The sequence below is a fragment of the Ambystoma mexicanum genome, chromosome 2q (genome assembly GCF_040938575.1).
Source record: "Ambystoma mexicanum isolate Mex_15411 chromosome 2q, UKY_AmexF1_1, whole genome shotgun sequence".
NCBI lineage: Eukaryota > Metazoa > Chordata > Amphibia > Caudata > Ambystomatidae > Ambystoma > Ambystoma mexicanum.
Genome location: NC_090924.1, coordinates 127,704,563 through 127,723,193, shown reverse-complemented (window position 1 = coordinate 127,723,193; position 18,631 = coordinate 127,704,563). Strand labels below are relative to the sequence as shown.

The following is an 18,631-nucleotide window of genomic DNA, read 5'->3' as shown; positions in this document are numbered from 1 at the left end:
GGACCTGCTTAAAGACTAATCAAATGCCTTGCGCCTGAAGCTCACACAATCCAGCCTAAAACATACGTCCTATCAAGCATGCGCACATATACAAGTATGCCAGCTGAGGGCCTATGCAGCGTACAGAGGGAAGGACATATTTCCACTTTGAGATCGGACGGCCAAAACTCACAAGCAAATCAAGGAATGTTACTGAGAGCTAACAGAGAACACAAAGTGCTTGTCGCAAGGACATGGCACGCAAAGAGGTTCAGGAAGTGAATTGTTCATCGACTACTGCTTACCGAGAAAACCAGAGAGTCTGTCCAATGAAAATAACATTGAAAAAACAAAAAAAAGGAGCTCAAGTTAACCACCTTGATTGGGCTCGTCCGGGATTTGAACCCGGGACCTCTCGCACCCAAAGCAAGAATCATACCCCTAGACCAACGAGCCACGGTCCTTTGAGCATTTGACGGAATTGTCCTCAGCGTTTGCACCCCCCTTAGGATTCGAGGCCAAGAATGCCTATTCCTGAAGTTTGTTCCTGCCGCTGAAAGCCTTGTCGGTGTATGAGCCAAATGAATGCCCCAGTCGGCACGCTCTGACTGTCTTCACAGGTCTCCTCCTCATCCCGAAGGTTGGTGGCCCATTGACATCAGGGTGGAAGGTGCTTGCGATACACTGTTCCTTCCTTCCTTCCTTCCTTCCTTCCTTTATTCCTCTTATGCTGTTTATGTAATAAGAGGGGACGATACACAGAAGAGAGAAAGTGGCCCAACACACTAGACTAGCAGTCTTCTGATCAATCTGCAGCTGGCAAGGTGGGGGAGAGCCTTTATTTTGCACCTGCTGGGATCTGCATTGGCAGAAGCTCTGAGGGCTGGGCCTTTCCTTTTGCCTGTAAAAACAAAAAGCAGCCCTCCTCCCTCCAGCCCTGAGAGCATGGGCGTGACACTGGAAAAAGCAGCATCTCCCCTTTGGTAAAGATGACCATTGCACAGCTGCTCACTCAGAGCTCGATCGTGCTCGATCAGGCGAGATATATTTAGGTCACCAGCAAAGTCTGTTCTCTTTTCTTGCGTAGGGTGAGCATTCACAGAGCCCAGCTTCGTTGACAAGAGTGCAAAAGGTGTATACTAAAAGCTTTCTGCTTTACTTGAGCGCCATGGCCGTTATTATATTTTGGCTGCTCCAAGCAATCTCTGTCCAGCCGATGCAAATTTCCAGCTCAAATTTTCCCAGCACTCAAAAAGTCCCTCCTCCCGCCAGCTCTGCTTTCAGGAAGTTCAGCAGAAGCAGTCCAACTTCTGTTCCCACTTCAGAGGAAAAGCTTTCTCGGGCCAGAGAAAGCCAGGGAATCACTGTACCGGCAAGTGCATTTCTTACAACTGGTAATCCCTCAGAACACAGAAATGAAGAAGCTGTATATGAAAATGTATTATTTCTTTGGTACACTAACCTATGTAACTAATATGGACCATTTCAGAGGACGGAGCGGACCCAACTGTGATCCCAGAGACCCAAATACCCAGCAGTAGGGAAAATAAATCCTCTCTGTGCTCTGCAACATTACATACACAAAATGCAAGCGCGTGCATTTTTTTATTGGCCCCATATACAGAATACATGTGAGGATGCTTGCCTTCCCAGTGTATTTCTCAAGCTCTTGAGAGCATATGCTATTTCCATGGGAACGCAAATAAGTTCATACTTTACATTTGTGTGTGACAAAAGGGGAAAAAAACTATTTTGTGTAAAATGCCAGCAGAGAGTGTTTCTGCCCGGTCTCGAACCAGGGACCTTTCGCGTGTGAGGCGAACGTGATAACCACTACACTACAGAAACAGCTGCTTGCTCACCTTTGTAGGGACTGGGAGAACAGGTGCAAAGGGCAGTGCAAGTGGACCTGCTTAAAGACTAATCAAATGCCTTGCGCCTGAAGCTCACACAATCCAGCCTAAAACATACGTCCTATCAAGCATGCGCACATATACAAGTATGCCAGCTGAGGGCCTATGCAGCGTACAGAGGGAAGGACATATTTCCACTTTGAGATCGGACGGCCAAAACTCACAAGCAAATCAAGGAATGTTACTGAGAGCTAACAGAGAACACAAAGTGCTTGTCGCAAGGACATGGCACGCAAAGAGGTTCAGGAAGTGAATTGATCATCGACTACTGCTTACCGAGAAAACCAGAGAGTCTGTCCAATGAAAATAACATTGAAAAAACAAAAAAAAGGAGCTCAAGTTAACCACCTTGATTGGGACCTCTCGCACCCAAAGCGAGAATCATACCCCTAGACCAACGAGCCACGGTCCTTTGAGCATTTGACGGAATTGTCCTCAGCGTTTGCACCCCCCTTAGGATTCGAGGCCAAGAATGCCTATTCCTGAAGTTTGTTCCTGCCGCTGAAAGCCTTGTCGGTGTATGAGCCAAATGAATGCCCCAGTCGGCACGCTCTGACTGTCTTCACAGGTCTCCTCCTCATCCCGAAGGTTGGTGGCCCATTGACATCAGGGTGGAAGGTGCTTGCGATACACTGTTCCTTCCTTCCTTCCTTCCTTCCTTCCTTTATTCCTCTTATGCTGTTTATGTAATAAGAGGGGACGATACACAGAAGAGAGAAAGTGGCCCAACACACTAGACTAGCAGTCTTCTGATCAATCTGCAGCTGGCAAGGTGGGGGAGAGCCTTTATTTTGCACCTGCTGGGATCTGCATTGGCAGAAGCTCTGAGGGCTGGGCCTTTCCTTTTGCCTGTAAAAACAAAAAGCAGCCCTCCTCCCTCCAGCCCTGAGAGCATGGGCGTGACACTGGAAAAAGCAGCATCTCCCCTTTGGTAAAGATGACCATTGCACAGCTGCTCACTCAGAGCTCGATCGTGCTCGATCAGGCGAGATATATTTAGGTCACCAGCAAAGTCTGTTCTCTTTTCTTGCGTAGGGTGAGCATTCACAGAGCCCAGCTTCGTTGACAAGAGTGCAAAAGGTGTATACTAAAAGCTTTCTGCTTTACTTGAGCGCCATGGCCGTTATTATATTTTGGCTGCTCCAAGCAATCTCTGTCCAGCCGATGCAAATTTCCAGCTCAAATTTTCCCAGCACTCAAAAAGTCCCTCCTCCCGCCAGCTCTGCTTTCAGGAAGTTCAGCAGAAGCAGTCCAACTTCTGTTCCCACTTCAGAGGAAAAGCTTTCTCGGGCCAGAGAAAGCCAGGGAATCACTGTACCGGCAAGTGCATTTCTTACAACTGGTAATCCCTCAGAACACAGAAATGAAGAAGCTGTATATGAAAATGTATTATTTCTTTGGTACACTAACCTATGTAACTAATATGGACCATTTCAGAGGACGGAGCGGACCCAACTGTGATCCCAGAGACCCAAATACCCAGCAGTAGGGAAAATAAATCCTCTCTGTGCTCTGCAACATTACATACACAAAATGCAAGCGCGTGCATTTTTTTATTGGCCCCATATACAGAATACATGTGAGGATGCTTGCCTTCCCAGTGTATTTCTCAAGCTCTTGAGAGCATATGCTATTTCCATGAGAACGCAAATAAGTTCATACTTTACATTTGTGTGTGACAAAAGGGGAAAAAAACTATTTTGTGTAAAATGCCAGCAGAGAGTGTTTCTGCCCGGTCTCGAACCGGGGACCTTTCGCGTGTGAGGCGAACGTGATAACCACTACACTACAGAAACAGCTGCTTGCTCACCTTTGTAGGGACTGGGAGAACAGGTGCAAAGGGCAGTGCAAGTGGACCTGCTTAAAGACTAATCAAATGCCTTGCGCCTGAAGCTCACACAATCCAGCCTAAAACATACGTCCTATCAAGCATGCGCACATATACAAGTATGCCAGCTGAGGGCCTATGCAGCGTACAGAGGGAAGGACATATTTCCACTTTGAGATCGGACGGCCAAAACTCACAAGCAAATCAAGGAATGTTACTGAGAGCTAACAGAGAACACAAAGTGCTTGTCGCAAGGACATGGCACGCAAAGAGGTTCAGGAAGTGAATTGTTCATCGACTACTGCTTACCGAGAAAACCAGAGAGTCTGTCCAATGAAAATAACATTGAAAAAACAAAAAAAAGGAGCTCAAGTTAACCACCTTGATTGGGACCTCTCGCACCCAAAGCGAGAATCATACCCCTAGACCAACGAGCCACGGTCCTTTGAGCATTTGACGGAATTGTCCTCAGCGTTTGCACCCCCCTTAGGATTCGAGGCCAAGAATGCCTATTCCTGAAGTTTGTTCCTGCCGCTGAAAGCCTTGTCGGTGTATGAGCCAAATGAATGCCCCAGTCGGCACGCTCTGACTGTCTTCACAGGTCTCCTCCTCATCCCGAAGGTTGGTGGCCCATTGACATCAGGGTGGAAGGTGCTTGCGATACACTGTTCCTTCCTTCCTTCCTTCCTTCCTTTATTCCTCTTATGCTGTTTATGTAATAAGAGGGGACGATACACAGAAGAGAGAAAGTGGCCCAACACACTAGACTAGCAGTCTTCTGATCAATCTGCAGCTGGCAAGGTGGGGGAGAGCCTTTATTTTGCACCTGCTGGGATCTGCATTGGCAGAAGCTCTGAGGGCTGGGCCTTTCCTTTTGCCTGTAAAAACAAAAAGCAGCCCTCCTCCCTCCAGCCCTGAGAGCATGGGCGTGACACTGGAAAAAGCAGCATCTCCCCTTTGGTAAAGATGACCATTGCACAGCTGCTCACTCAGAGCTCGATCGTGCTCGATCAGGCGAGATATATTTAGGTCACCAGCAAAGTCTGTTCTCTTTTCTTGCGTAGGGTGAGCATTCACAGAGCCCAGCTTCGTTGACAAGAGTGCAAAAGGTGTATACTAAAAGCTTTCTGCTTTACTTGAGCGCCATGGCCGTTATTATATTTTGGCTGCTCCAAGCAATCTCTGTCCAGCCGATGCAAATTTCCAGCTCAAATTTTCCCAGCACTCAAAAAGTCCCTCCTCCCGCCAGCTCTGCTTTCAGGAAGTTCAGCAGAAGCAGTCCAACTTCTGTTCCCACTTCAGAGGAAAAGCTTTCTCGGGCCAGAGAAAGCCAGGGAATCACTGTACCGGCAAGTGCATTTCTTACAACTGGTAATCCCTCAGAACACAGAAATGAAGAAGCTGTATATGAAAATGTATTATTTCTTTGGTACACTAACCTATGTAACTAATATGGACCATTTCAGAGGACGGAGCGGACCCAACTGTGATCCCAGAGACCCAAATACCCAGCAGTAGGGAAAATAAATCCTCTCTGTGCTCTGCAACATTACATACACAAAATGCAAGCGCGTGCATTTTTTTATTGGCCCCATATACAGAATACATGTGAGGATGCTTGCCTTCCCAGTGTATTTCTCAAGCTCTTGAGAGCATATGCTATTTCCATGAGAACGCAAATAAGTTCATACTTTACATTTGTGTGTGACAAAAGGGGAAAAAAACTATTTTGTGTAAAATGCCAGCAGAGAGTGTTTCTGCCCGGTCTCGAACCGGGGACCTTTCGCGTGTGAGGCGAACGTGATAACCACTACACTACAGAAACAGCTGCTTGCTCACCTTTGTAGGGACTGGGAGAACAGGTGCAAAGGGCAGTGCAAGTGGACCTGCTTAAAGACTAATCAAATGCCTTGCGCCTGAAGCTCACACAATCCAGCCTAAAACATACGTCCTATCAAGCATGCGCACATATACAAGTATGCCAGCTGAGGGCCTATGCAGCGTACAGAGGGAAGGACATATTTCCACTTTGAGATCGGACGGCCAAAACTCACAAGCAAATCAAGGAATGTTACTGAGAGCTAACAGAGAACACAAAGTGCTTGTCGCAAGGACATGGCACGCAAAGAGGTTCAGGAAGTGAATTGTTCATCGACTACTGCTTACCGAGAAAACCAGAGAGTCTGTCCAATGAAAATAACATTGAAAAAACAAAAAAAAGGAGCTCAAGTTAACCACCTTGATTGGGCTCGTCCGGGATTTGAACCCCGGACCTCTCGCACCCAAAGCGAGAATCATACCCCTAGACCAACGAGCCACGGTCCTTTGAGCATTTGACGGAATTGTCCTCAGCGTTTGCACCCCCCTTAGGATTCGAGGCCAAGAATGCCTATTCCTGAAGTTTGTTCCTGCCGCTGAAAGCCTTGTCGGTGTATGAGCCAAATGAATGCCCCAGTCGGCACGCTCTGACTGTCTTCACAGGTCTCCTCCTCATCCCGAAGGTTGGTGGCCCATTGACATCAGGGTGGAAGGTGCTTGCGATACACTGTTCCTTCCTTCCTTCCTTCCTTCCTTCCTTTATTCCTCTTATGCTGTTTATGTAATAAGAGGGGACGATACACAGAAGAGAGAAAGTGGCCCAACACACTAGACTAGCAGTCTTCTGATCAATCTGCAGCTGGCAAGGTGGGGGAGAGCCTTTATTTTGCACCTGCTGGGATCTGCATTGGCAGAAGCTCTGAGGGCTGGGCCTTTCCTTTTGCCTGTAAAAATAAAAAGCAGCCCTCCTCCCTCCAGCCCTGAGAGCATGGGCGTGACACTGGAAAAAGCAGCATCTCCCCTTTGGTAAAGATGACCATTGCACAGCTGCTCACTCAGAGCTCGATCGTGCTCGATCAGGCGAGATATATTTAGGTCACCAGCAAAGTCTGTTCTCTTTTCTTGCGTAGGGTGAGCATTCACAGAGCCCAGCTTCGTTGACAAGAGTGCAAAAGGTGTATACTAAAAGCTTTCTGCTTTACTTGAGCGCCATGGCCGTTATTATATTTTGGCTGCTCCAAGCAATCTCTGTCCAGCCGATGCAAATTTCCAGCTCAAATTTTCCCAGCACTCAAAAAGTCCCTCCTCCCGCCAGCTCTGCTTTCAGGAAGTTCAGCAGAAGCAGTCCAACTTCTGTTCCCACTTCAGAGGAAAAGCTTTCTCGGGCCAGAGAAAGCCAGGGAATCACTGTACCGGCAAGTGCATTTCTTACAACTGGTAATCCCTCAGAACACAGAAATGAAGAAGCTGTATATGAAAATGTATTATTTCTTTGGTACACTAACCTATGTAACTAATATGGACCATTTCAGAGGACGGAGCGGACCCAACTGTGATCCCAGAGACCCAAATACCCAGCAGTAGGGAAAATAAATCCTCTCTGTGCTCTGCAACATTACATACACAAAATGCAAGCGCGTGCATTTTTTTATTGGCCCCATATACAGAATACATGTGAGGATGCTTGCCTTCCCAGTGTATTTCTCAAGCTCTTGAGAGCATATGCTATTTCCATGGGAACGCAAATAAGTTCATACTTTACATTTGTGTGTGACAAAAGGGGAAAAAAACTATTTTGTGTAAAATGCCAGCAGAGAGTGTTTCTGCCCGGTCTCGAACCGGGGACCTTTCGCGTGTGAGGCGAACGTGATAACCACTACACTACAGAAACAGCTGCTTGCTCACCTTTGTAGGGACTGGGAGAACAGGTGCAAAGGGCAGTGCAAGTGGACCTGCTTAAAGACTAATCAAATGCCTTGCGCCTGAAGCTCACACAATCCAGCCTAAAACATACGTCCTATCAAGCATGCGCACATATACAAGTATGCCAGCTGAGGGCCTATGCAGCGTACAGAGGGAAGGACATATTTCCACTTTGAGATCGGACGGCCAAAACTCACAAGCAAATCAAGGAATGTTACTGAGAGCTAACAGAGAACACAAAGTGCTTGTCGCAAGGACATGGCACGCAAAGAGGTTCAGGAAGTGAATTGTTCATCGACTACTGCTTACCGAGAAAACCAGAGAGTCTGTCCAATGAAAATAACATTGAAAAAACAAAAAAAAGGAGCTCAAGTTAACCACCTTGATTGGGCTCGTCCGGGATTTGAACCCGGGACCTCTCGCACCCAAAGCGAGAATCATACCCCTAGACCAACGAGCCACGGTCCTTTGAGCATTTGACGGAATTGTCCTCGGCGTTTGCACCCCCCTTAGGAATCGAGGCCAAGAATGCCTATTCCTGAAGTTTGTTCCTGCCGCTGAAAGCCTTGTCGGTGTATGAGCCAAATGAATGCCCCAGTCGGCACGCTCTGACTGTCTTCACAGGTCTCCTCCTCATCCCGAAGGTTGGTGGCCCATTGACATCAGGGTGGAAGGTGCTTGCGATACACTGTTACTTCCTTCCTTCCTTCCTTCCTTTATTCCTCTTATGCTGTTTATGTAATAAGAGGGGACGATACACAGAAGAGAGAAAGTGGCCCAACACACTAGACTAGCAGTCTTCTGATCAATCTGCAGCTGGCAAGGTGGGGGAGAGCCTTTATTTTGCACCTGCTGGGATCTGCATTGGCAGAAGCTCTGAGGGCTGGGCCTTTCCTTTTGCCTGTAAAAACAAAAAGCAGCCCTCCTCCCTCCAGCCCTGAGAGCATGGGCGTGACACTGGAAAAAGCAGCATCTCCCCTTTGGTAAAGATGACCATTGCACAGCTGCTCACTCAGAGCTCGATCGTGCTCGATCAGGCGAGATATATTTAGGTCACCAGCAAAGTCTGTTCTCTTTTCTTGCGTAGGGTGAGCATTCACAGAGCCCAGCTTCGTTGACAAGAGTGCAAAAGGTGTATACTAAAAGCTTTCTGCTTTACTTGAGCGCCATGGCCGTTATTATATTTTGGCTGCTCCAAGCAATCTCTGTCCAGCCGATGCAAATTTCCAGCTCAAATTTTCCCAGCACTCAAAAAGTCCCTCCTCCCGCCAGCTCTGCTTTCAGGAAGTTCAGCAGAAGCAGTCCAACTTCTGTTCCCACTTCAGAGGAAAAGCTTTCTCGGGCCAGAGAAAGCCAGGGAATCACTGTACCGGCAAGTGCATTTCTTACAACTGGTAATCCCTCAGAACACAGAAATGAAGAAGCTGTATATGAAAATGTATTATTTCTTTGGTACACTAACCTATGTAACTAATATGGACCATTTCAGAGGACGGAGCGGACCCAACTGTGATCCCAGAGACTCAAATACCCAGCAGTAGGGAAAATAAATCCTCTCTGTGCTCTGCAACATTACATACACAAAATGCAAGCGCGTGCATTTTTTTATTGGCCCCATATACAGAATACATGTGAGGATGCTTGCCTTCCCAGTGTATTTCTCAAGCTCTTGAGAGCATATGCTATTTCCATGGGAACGCAAATAAGTTCATACTTTACATTTGTGTGTGACAAAAGGGGAAAAAAACTATTTTGTGTAAAATGCCAGCAGAGAGTGTTTCTGCCCGGTCTAGGCGAACGTGATAACCACTACACTACAGAAACAGCTGCTTACTCACCTTTGTAGGGACTGGGAGAACAGGTGCAAAGGGCAGTGCAAGTGGACCTGCTTAAAGACTAATCAAATGCCTTGCGCCTGAAGCTCACACAATCCAGCCTAAAACATACGTCCTATCAAGCATGCGCACATATACAAGTATGCCAGCTGAGGGCCTATGCAGCGTACAGAGGGAAGGACATATTTCCACTTTGAGATCGGACGGCCAAAACTCACAAGCAAATCAAGGAATGTTACTGAGAGCTAACAGAGAACACAAAGTGCTTGTCGCAAGGACATGGCACGCAAAGAGGTTCAGGAAGTGAATTGTTCATCGACTACTGCTTACCGAGAAAACCAGAGAGTCTGTCCAATGAAAATAACATTGAAAAAACAAAAAATAGGAGCTCAAGTTAACCACCTTGATTGGGACCTCTCGCACCCAAAGCGAGAATCATACCCCTAGACCAACGAGCCACGGTCCTTTGAGCATTTGACGGAATTGTCCTCAGCGTTTGCACCCCCCTTAGGATTCGAGGCCAAGAATGCCTATTCCTGAAGTTTGTTCCTGCCGCTGAAAGCCTTGTCGGTGTATGAGCCAAATGAATGCCCCAGTCGGCACGCTCTGACTGTCTTCACAGGTCTCCTCCTCATCCCGAAGGTTGGTGGCCCATTGACATCAGGGTGGAAGGTGCTTGCGATACACTGTTCCTTCCTTCCTTCCTTCCTTCCTTTATTCCTCTTATGCTGTTTATGTAATAAGAGGGGACGATACACAGAAGAGAGAAAGTGGCCCAACACACTAGACTAGCAGTCTTCTGATCAATCTGCAGCTGGCAAGGTGGGGGAGAGCCTTTATTTTGCACCTGCTGGGATCTGCATTGGCAGAAGCTCTGAGGGCTGGGCCTTTCCTTTTGCCTGTAAAAACAAAAAGCAGCCCTCCTCCCTCCAGCCCTGAGAGCATGGGCGTGACACTGGAAAAAGCAGCATCTCCCCTTTGGTAAAGATGACCATTGCACAGCTGCTCACTCAGAGCTCGATCGTGCTCGATCAGGCGAGATATATTTAGGTCACCAGCAAAGTCTGTTCTCTTTTCTTGCGTAGGGTGAGCATTCACAGAGCCCAGCTTCGTTGACAAGAGTGCAAAAGGTGTATACTAAAAGCTTTCTGCTTTACTTGAGCGCCATGGCCGTTATTATATTTTGGCTGCTCCAAGCAATCTCTGTCCAGCCGATGCAAATTTCCAGCTCAAATTTTCCCAGCACTCAAAAAGTCCCTCCTCCCGCCAGCTCTGCTTTCAGGAAGTTCAGCAGAAGCAGTCCAACTTCTGTTCCCACTTCAGAGGAAAAGCTTTCTCGGGCCAGAGAAAGCCAGGGAATCACTGTACCGGCAAGTGCATTTCTTACAACTGGTAATCCCTCAGAACACAGAAATGAAGAAGCTGTATATGAAAATGTATTATTTCTTTGGTACACTAACCTATGTAACTAATATGGACCATTTCAGAGGACGGAGCGGACCCAACTGTGATCCCAGAGACCCAAATACCCAGCAGTAGGGAAAATAAATCCTCTCTGTGCTCTGCAACATTACATACACAAAATGCAAGCGCGTGCATTTTTTTATTGGCCCCATATACAGAATACATGTGAGGATGCTTGCCTTCCCAGTGTATTTCTCAAGCTCTTGAGAGCATATGCTATTTCCATGGGAACGCAAATAAGTTCATACTTTACATTTGTGTGTGACAAAAGGGGAAAAAAACTATTTTGTGTAAAATGGCAGCAGAGAGTGTTTCTGCCCGGTCTCGAACCGGGGACCTTTCGCGTGTGAGGCGAACGTGATAACCACTACACTACAGAAACAGCTGCTTGCTCACCTTTGTAGGGACTGGGAGAACAGGTGCAAAGGGCAGTGCAAGTGGACCTGCTTAAAGACTAATCAAATGCCTTGCGCCTGAAGCTCACACAATCCAGCCTAAAACATACGTCCTATCAAGCATGCGCACATATACAAGTATGCCAGCTGAGGGCCTATGCAGCGTACAGAGGGAAGGACATATTTCCACTTTGAGATCGGACGGCCAAAACTCACAAGCAAATCAAGGAATGTTACTGAGAGCTAACAGAGAACACAAAGTGCTTGTCGCAAGGACATGGCACGCAAAGAGGTTCAGGAAGTGAATTGTTCATCGACTACTGCTTACCGAGAAAACCAGAGAGTCTGTCCAATGAAAATAACATTGAAAAAACAAAAAAAAGGAGCTCAAGTTAACCACCTTGATTGGGCTCGTCCGGGATCCCAAAGCGAGAATCATACCCCTAGACCAACGAGCCACGGTCCTTTGAGCATTTGACGGAATTGTCCTCAGCGTTTGCACCCCCCTTAGGATTCGAGGCCAAGAATGCCTATTCCTGAAGTTTGTTCCTGCCGCTGAAAGCCTTGTCGGTGTATGAGCCAAATGAATGCCCCAGTCGGCACGCTCTGACTGTCTTCACAGGTCTCCTCCTCATCCCGAAGGTTGGTGGCCCATTGACATCAGGGTGGAAGGTGCTTGCGATACACTGTTCCTTCCTTCCTTCCTTCCTTCCTTCCTTTATTCCTCTTATGCTGTTTATGTAATAAGAGGGGACGATACACAGAAGAGAGAAAGTGGCCCAACACACTAGACTAGCAGTCTTCTGATCAATCTGCAGCTGGCAAGGTGGGGGAGAGCCTTTATTTTGCACCTGCTGGGATCTGCATTGGCAGAAGCTCTGAGGGCTGGGCCTTTCCTTTTGCCTGTAAAAACAAAAAGCAGCCCTCCTCCCTCCAGCCCTGAGAGCATGGGCGTGACACTGGAAAAAGCAGCATCTCCCCTTTGGTAAAGATGACCATTGCACAGCTGCTCACTCAGAGCTCGATCGTGCTCGATCAGGCGAGATATATTTAGGTCACCAGCAAAGTCTGTTCTCTTTTCTTGCGTAGGGTGAGCATTCACAGAGCCCAGCTTCGTTGACAAGAGTGCAAAAGGTGTATACTAAAAGCTTTCTGCTTTACTTGAGCGCCATGGCCGTTATTATATTTTGGCTGCTCCAAGCAATCTCTGTCCAGCCGATGCAAATTTCCAGCTCAAATTTTCCCAGCACTCAAAAAGTCCCTCCTCCCGCCAGCTCTGCTTTCAGGAAGTTCAGCAGAAGCAGTCCAACTTCTGTTCCCACTTCAGAGGAAAAGCTTTCTCGGGCCAGAGAAAGCCAGGGAATCACTGTACCGGCAAGTGCATTTCTTACAACTGGTAATCCCTCAGAACACAGAAATGAAGAAGCTGTATATGAAAATGTATTATTTCTTTGGTACACTAACCTATGTAACTAATATGGACCATTTCAGAGGACGGAGCGGACCCAACTGTGATCCCAGAGACCCAAATACCCAGCAGTAGGGAAAATAAATCCTCTCTGTGCTCTGCAACATTACATACACAAAATGCAAGCGCGTGCATTTTTTTATTGGCCCCATATACAGAATACATGTGAGGATGCTTGCCTTCCCAGTGTATTTCTCAAGCTCTTGAGAGCATATGCTATTTCCATGGGAACGCAAATAAGTTCATACTTTACATTTGTGTGTGACAAAAGGGGAAAAAAACTATTTTGTGTAAAATGCCAGCAGAGAGTGTTTCTGCCCGGTCTCGAACCGGGGACCTTTCGCGTGTGAGGCGAACGTGATAACCACTACACTACAGAAACAGCTGCTTGCTCACCTTTGTAGGGACTGGGAGAACAGGTGCAAAGGGCAGTGCAAGTGGACCTGCTTAAAGACTAATCAAATGCCTTGCGCCTGAAGCTCACACAATCCAGCCTAAAACATACGTCCTATCAAGCATGCGCACATATACAAGTATGCCAGCTGAGGGCCTATGCAGCGTACAGAGGGAAGGACATATTTCCACTTTGAGATCGGACGGCCAAAACTCACAAGCAAATCAAGGAATGTTACTGAGAGCTAACAGAGAACACAAAGTGCTTGTCGCAAGGACATGGCACGCAAAGAGGTTCAGGAAGTGAATTGTTCATCGACTACTGCTTACCGAGAAAACCAGAGAGTCTGTCCAATGAAAATAACATTGAAAAAACAAAAAAAAGGAGCTCAAGTTAACCACCTTGATTGGGCTCGTCCGGGATTTGAACCCGGGACCTCTCGCACCCAAAGCGAGAATCATACCCCTAGACCAACGAGCCACGGTCCTTTGAGCATTTGACGGAATTGTCCTCAGCGTTTGCACCCCCCTTAGGATTCGAGGCCAAGAATGCCTATTCCTGAAGTTTGTTCCTGCCGCTGAAAGCCTTGTCGGTGTATGAGCCAAATGAATGCCCCAGTCGGCACGCTCTGACTGTCTTCACAGGTCTCCTCCTCATCCCGAAGGTTGGTGGCCCATTGACATCAGGGTGGAAGGTGCTTGCGATACACTGTTCCTTCCTTCCTTCCTTCCTTCCTTTATTCCTCTTATGCTGTTTATGTAATAAGAGGGGACGATACACAGAAGAGAGAAAGTGGCCCAACACACTAGACTAGCAGTCTTCTGATCAATCTGCAGCTGGTAAGGTGGGGGAGAGCCTTTATTTTGCACCTGCTGGGATCTGCATTGGCAGAAGCTCTGAGGGCTGGGCCTTTCCTTTTGCCTGTAAAAACAAAAAGCAGCCCTCCTCCCTCCAGCCCTGAGAGCATGGGCGTGACACTGGAAAAAGCAGCATCTCCCCTTTGGTAAAGATGACCATTGCACAGCTGCTCACTCAGAGCTCGATCGTGCTCGATCAGGCGAGATATATTTAGGTCACCAGCAAAGTCTGTTCTCTTTTCTTGCGTAGGGTGAGCATTCACAGAGCCCAGCTTCGTTGACAAGAGTGCAAAAGGTGTATACTAAAAGCTTTCTGCTTTACTTGAGCGCCATGGCCGTTATTATATTTTGGCTGCTCCAAGCAATCTCTGTCCAGCCGATGCAAATTTCCAGCTCAAATTTTCCCAGCACTCAAAAAGTCCCTCCTCCCGCCAGCTCTGCTTTCAGGAAGTTCAGCAGAAGCAGTCCAACTTCTGTTCCCACTTCAGAGGAAAAGCTTTCTCGGGCCAGAGAAAGCCAGGGAATCACTGTACCGGCAAGTGCATTTCTTACAACTGGTAATCCCTCAGAACACAGAAATGAAGAAGCTGTATATGAAAATGTATTATTTCTTTGGTACACTAACCTATGTAACTAATATGGACCATTTCAGAGGACGGAGCGGACCCAACTGTGATCCCAGAGACTCAAATACCCAGCAGTAGGGAAAATAAATCCTCTCTGTGCTCTGCAACATTACATACACAAAATGCAAGCGCGTGCATTTTTTTATTGGCCCCATATACAGAATACATGTGAGGATGCTTGCCTTCCCAGTGTATTTCTCAAGCTCTTGAGAGCATATGCTATTTCCATGGGAACGCAAATAAGTTCATACTTTACATTTGTGTGTGACAAAAGGGGAAAAAAACTATTTTGTGTAAAATGCCAGCAGAGAGTGTTTCTGCCCGGTCTCGAACCGGGGACCTTTCGCGTGTGAGGCGAACGTGATAACCACTACACTACAGAAACAGCTGCTTACTCACCTTTGTAGGGACTGGGAGAACAGGTGCAAAGGGCAGTGCAAGTGGACCTGCTTAAAGACTAATCAAATGCCTTGCGCCTGAAGCTCACACAATCCAGCCTAAAACATACGTCCTATCAAGCATGCGCACATATACAAGTATGCCAGCTGAGGGCCTATGCAGCGTACAGAGGGAAGGACATATTTCCACTTTGAGATCGGACGGCCAAAACTCACAAGCAAATCAAGGAATGTTACTGAGAGCTAACAGAGAACACAAAGTGCTTGTCGCAAGGACATGGCACGCAAAGAGGTTCAGGAAGTGAATTGTTCATCGACTACTGCTTACCGAGAAAACCAGAGAGTCTGTCCAATGAAAATAACATTGAAAAAACAAAAAATAGGAGCTCAAGTTAACCACCTTGATTGGGACCTCTCGCACCCAAAGCGAGAATCATACCCCTAGACCAACGAGCCACGGTCCTTTGAGCATTTGACGGAATTGTCCTCAGCGTTTGCACCCCCCTTAGGATTCGAGGCCAAGAATGCCTATTCCTGAAGTTTGTTCCTGCCGCTGAAAGCCTTGTCGGTGTATGAGCCAAATGAATGCCCCAGTCGGCACGCTCTGACTGTCTTCACAGGTCTCCTCCTCATCCCGAAGGTTGGTGGCCCATTGACATCAGGGTGGAAGGTGCTTGCGATACACTGTTCCTTCCTTCCTTCCTTCCTTCCTTTATTCCTCTTATGCTGTTTATGTAATAAGAGGGGACGATACACAGAAGAGAGAAAGTGGCCCAACACACTAGACTAGCAGTCTTCTGATCAATCTGCAGCTGGCAAGGTGGGGGAGAGCCTTTATTTTGCACCTGCTGGGATCTGCATTGGCAGAAGCTCTGAGGGCTGGGCCTTTCCTTTTGCCTGTAAAAACAAAAAGCAGCCCTCCTCCCTCCAGCCCTGAGAGCATGGGCGTGACACTGGAAAAAGCAGCATCTCCCCTTTGGTAAAGATGACCATTGCACAGCTGCTCACTCAGAGCTCGATCGTGCTCGATCAGGCGAGATATATTTAGGTCACCAGCAAAGTCTGTTCTCTTTTCTTGCGTAGGGTGAGCATTCACAGAGCCCAGCTTCGTTGACAAGAGTGCAAAAGGTGTATACTAAAAGCTTTCTGCTTTACTTGAGCGCCATGGCCGTTATTATATTTTGGCTGCTCCAAGCAATCTCTGTCCAGCCGATGCAAATTTCCAGCTCAAATTTTCCCAGCACTCAAAAAGTCCCTCCTCCCGCCAGCTCTGCTTTCAGGAAGTTCAGCAGAAGCAGTCCAACTTCTGTTCCCACTTCAGAGGAAAAGCTTTCTCGGGCCAGAGAAAGCCAGGGAATCACTGTACCGGCAAGTGCATTTCTTACAACTGGTAATCCCTCAGAACACAGAAATGAAGAAGCTGTATATGAAAATGTATTATTTCTTTGGTACACTAACCTATGTAACTAATATGGACCATTTCAGAGGACGGAGCGGACCCAACTGTGATCCCAGAGACCCAAATACACAGCAGTAGGGAAAATAAATCCTCTCTGTGCTCTGCAACATTACATACACAAAATGCAAGCGCGTGCATTTTTTTATTGGCCCCATATACAGAATACATGTGAGGATGCTTGCCTTCCCAGTGTATTTCTCAAGCTCTTGAGAGCATATGCTATTTCCATGGGAACGCAAATAAGTTCATACTTTACATTTGTGTGTGACAAAAGGGGAAAAAAACTATTTTGTGTAAAATGCCAGCAGAGAGTGTTTCTGCCCGGTCTCGAACCGGGGACCTTTTGCGTGTGAGGCGAACGTGATAACCACTACACTACAGAAACAGCTGCTTGCTCACCTTTGTAGGGACTGGGAGAACAGGTGCAAAGGGCAGTGCAAGTGGACCTGCTTAAAGACTAATCAAATGCCTTGCGCCTGAAGCTCACACAATCCAGCCTAAAACATACGTCCTATCAAGCATGCGCACATATACAAGTATGCCAGCTGAGGGCCTATGCAGCGTACAGAGGGAAGGACATATTTCCACTTTGAGATCGGACGGCCAAAACTCACAAGCAAATCAAGGAATGTTACTGAGAGCTAACAGAGAACACAAAGTGCTTGTCGCAAGGACATGGCACGCAAAGAGGTTCAGGAAGTGAATTGTTCATCGACTACTGCTTACCGAGAAAACCAGAGAGTCTGTCCAATGAAAATAACATTGAAAAAACAAAAAAAAGGAGCTCAAGTTAACCACCTTGATTGGGCTCGTCCGGGATTTGAACCCGGGACCTCTCGCACCCAAAGCGAGAATCATACCCCTAGACCAACGAGCCACGGTCCTTTGAGCATTTGACGGAATTGTCCTCAGCGTTTGCACCCCCCTTAGGATTCGAGGCCAAGAATGCCTATTCCTGAAGTTTGTTCCTGCCGCTGAAAGCCTTGTCGGTGTATGAGCCAAATGAATGCCCCAGTCGGCACGCTCTGACTGTCTTCACAGGTCTCCTCCTCATCCCGAAGGTTGGTGGCCCATTGACATCAGGGTGGAAGGTGCTTGCGATACACTGTTCCTTCCTTCCTTCCTTCCTTCCTTTATTCCTCTTATGCTGTTTATGTAATAAGAGGGGACGATACACAGAAGAGAGAAAGTGGCCCAACACACTAGACTAGCAGTCTTCTGATCAATCTGCAGCTGGCAAGGTGGGGGAGAGCCTTTATTTTGCACCTGCTGGGATCTGCATTGGCAGAAGCTCTGAGGGCTGGGCCTTTCCTTTTGCCTGTAAAAACAAAAAGCAGCCCTCCTCCCTCCAGCCCTGAGAGCATGGGCGTGACACTGGAAAAAGCAGCATCTCCCCTTTGGTAAAGATGACCATTGCACAGCTGCTCACTCAGAGCTCGATCGTGCTCGATCAGGCGAGATATATTTAGGTCACCAGCAAAGTCTGTTCTCTTTTCTTGCGTAGGGTGAGCATTCACAGAGCCCAGCTTCGTTGACAAGAGTGCAAAAGGTGTATACTAAAAGCTTTCTGCTTTACTTGAGCGCCATGGCCGTTATTATATTTTGGCTGCTCCAAGCAATCTCTGTCCAGCCGATGCAAATTTCCAGCTCAAATTTTCCCAGCACTCAAAAAGTCCCTCCTCCCGCCAGCTCTGCTTTCAGGAAGTTCAGCAGAAGCAGTCCAACTTCTGTTCCCACTTCAGAGGAAAAGCTTTCTCGGGCCAGAGAAAGCCAGGGAATCACTGTACCGGCAAGTGCATTTCTTACAACTGGTAATCCCTCAGAACACAGAAATGAAGAAGCTGTATATGAAAATGTATTATTTCTTTGGTACACTAACCTATGTAACTAATATGGACCATTTCAGAGGACGGAGCGGACCCAACTGTGATCCCAGAGACTCAAATACCCAGCAGTAGGGAAAATAAATCCTCTCTGTGCTCTGCAACATTACATACACAAAATGCAAGCGCGTGCATTTTTTTATTGGCCCCATATACAGAATACATGTGAGGATGCTTGCCTTCCCAGTGTATTTCTCAAGCTCTTGAGAGCATATGCTATTTCCATGGGAACGCAAATAAGTTCATACTTTACATTTGTGTGTGACAAAAGGGGAAAAAAACTATTTTGTGTAAAATGCCAGCAGAGAGTGTTTCTGCCCGGTCTAGGCGAACGTGATAACCACTACACTACAGAAACAGCTGCTTACTCACCTTTGTAGGGACTGGGAGA

General features: G+C 47.3%; 12 non-coding genes across 12 annotated transcripts; all 12 read right to left on the bottom strand.

The window, feature by feature from the left end:
* Positions 1-363: 363 nt before the first annotated feature.
* Positions 364-435, bottom strand: TRNAP-UGG (transfer RNA proline (anticodon UGG)). Its single transcript has one exon. It is a non-coding gene; the product is annotated as a tRNA-Pro (tRNA).
* A 1,319-nt stretch (positions 436-1,754) lies between these two features.
* On the bottom strand, positions 1,755-1,827 carry TRNAV-CAC (transfer RNA valine (anticodon CAC)). The gene has a single exon. It is a non-coding gene; the product is annotated as a tRNA-Val (tRNA).
* Positions 1,828-3,615: 1,788 nt separating this feature from the next.
* On the bottom strand, positions 3,616-3,688 carry TRNAV-CAC (transfer RNA valine (anticodon CAC)). Its single transcript has one exon. It is a non-coding gene; the product is annotated as a tRNA-Val (tRNA).
* Positions 3,689-5,472: 1,784 nt separating this feature from the next.
* TRNAV-CAC (transfer RNA valine (anticodon CAC)) lies at positions 5,473-5,545 on the bottom strand. The gene has a single exon. It is a non-coding gene; the product is annotated as a tRNA-Val (tRNA).
* A 1,811-nt stretch (positions 5,546-7,356) lies between these two features.
* Positions 7,357-7,429, bottom strand: TRNAV-CAC (transfer RNA valine (anticodon CAC)). Its single transcript has one exon. It is a non-coding gene; the product is annotated as a tRNA-Val (tRNA).
* Positions 7,430-7,849: 420 nt separating this feature from the next.
* On the bottom strand, positions 7,850-7,921 carry TRNAP-UGG (transfer RNA proline (anticodon UGG)). The gene has a single exon. It is a non-coding gene; the product is annotated as a tRNA-Pro (tRNA).
* Positions 7,922-11,069: 3,148 nt separating this feature from the next.
* Positions 11,070-11,142, bottom strand: TRNAV-CAC (transfer RNA valine (anticodon CAC)). Its single transcript has one exon. It is a non-coding gene; the product is annotated as a tRNA-Val (tRNA).
* A 1,790-nt stretch (positions 11,143-12,932) lies between these two features.
* Positions 12,933-13,005, bottom strand: TRNAV-CAC (transfer RNA valine (anticodon CAC)). Its single transcript has one exon. It is a non-coding gene; the product is annotated as a tRNA-Val (tRNA).
* Positions 13,006-13,425: 420 nt separating this feature from the next.
* Positions 13,426-13,497, bottom strand: TRNAP-UGG (transfer RNA proline (anticodon UGG)). The gene has a single exon. It is a non-coding gene; the product is annotated as a tRNA-Pro (tRNA).
* A 1,315-nt stretch (positions 13,498-14,812) lies between these two features.
* On the bottom strand, positions 14,813-14,885 carry TRNAV-CAC (transfer RNA valine (anticodon CAC)). Its single transcript has one exon. It is a non-coding gene; the product is annotated as a tRNA-Val (tRNA).
* A 1,784-nt stretch (positions 14,886-16,669) lies between these two features.
* Positions 16,670-16,742, bottom strand: TRNAV-CAC (transfer RNA valine (anticodon CAC)). The gene has a single exon. It is a non-coding gene; the product is annotated as a tRNA-Val (tRNA).
* Positions 16,743-17,162: 420 nt separating this feature from the next.
* On the bottom strand, positions 17,163-17,234 carry TRNAP-UGG (transfer RNA proline (anticodon UGG)). The gene has a single exon. It is a non-coding gene; the product is annotated as a tRNA-Pro (tRNA).
* Between the last annotated feature and the right edge of the window lie 1,397 nt (positions 17,235-18,631).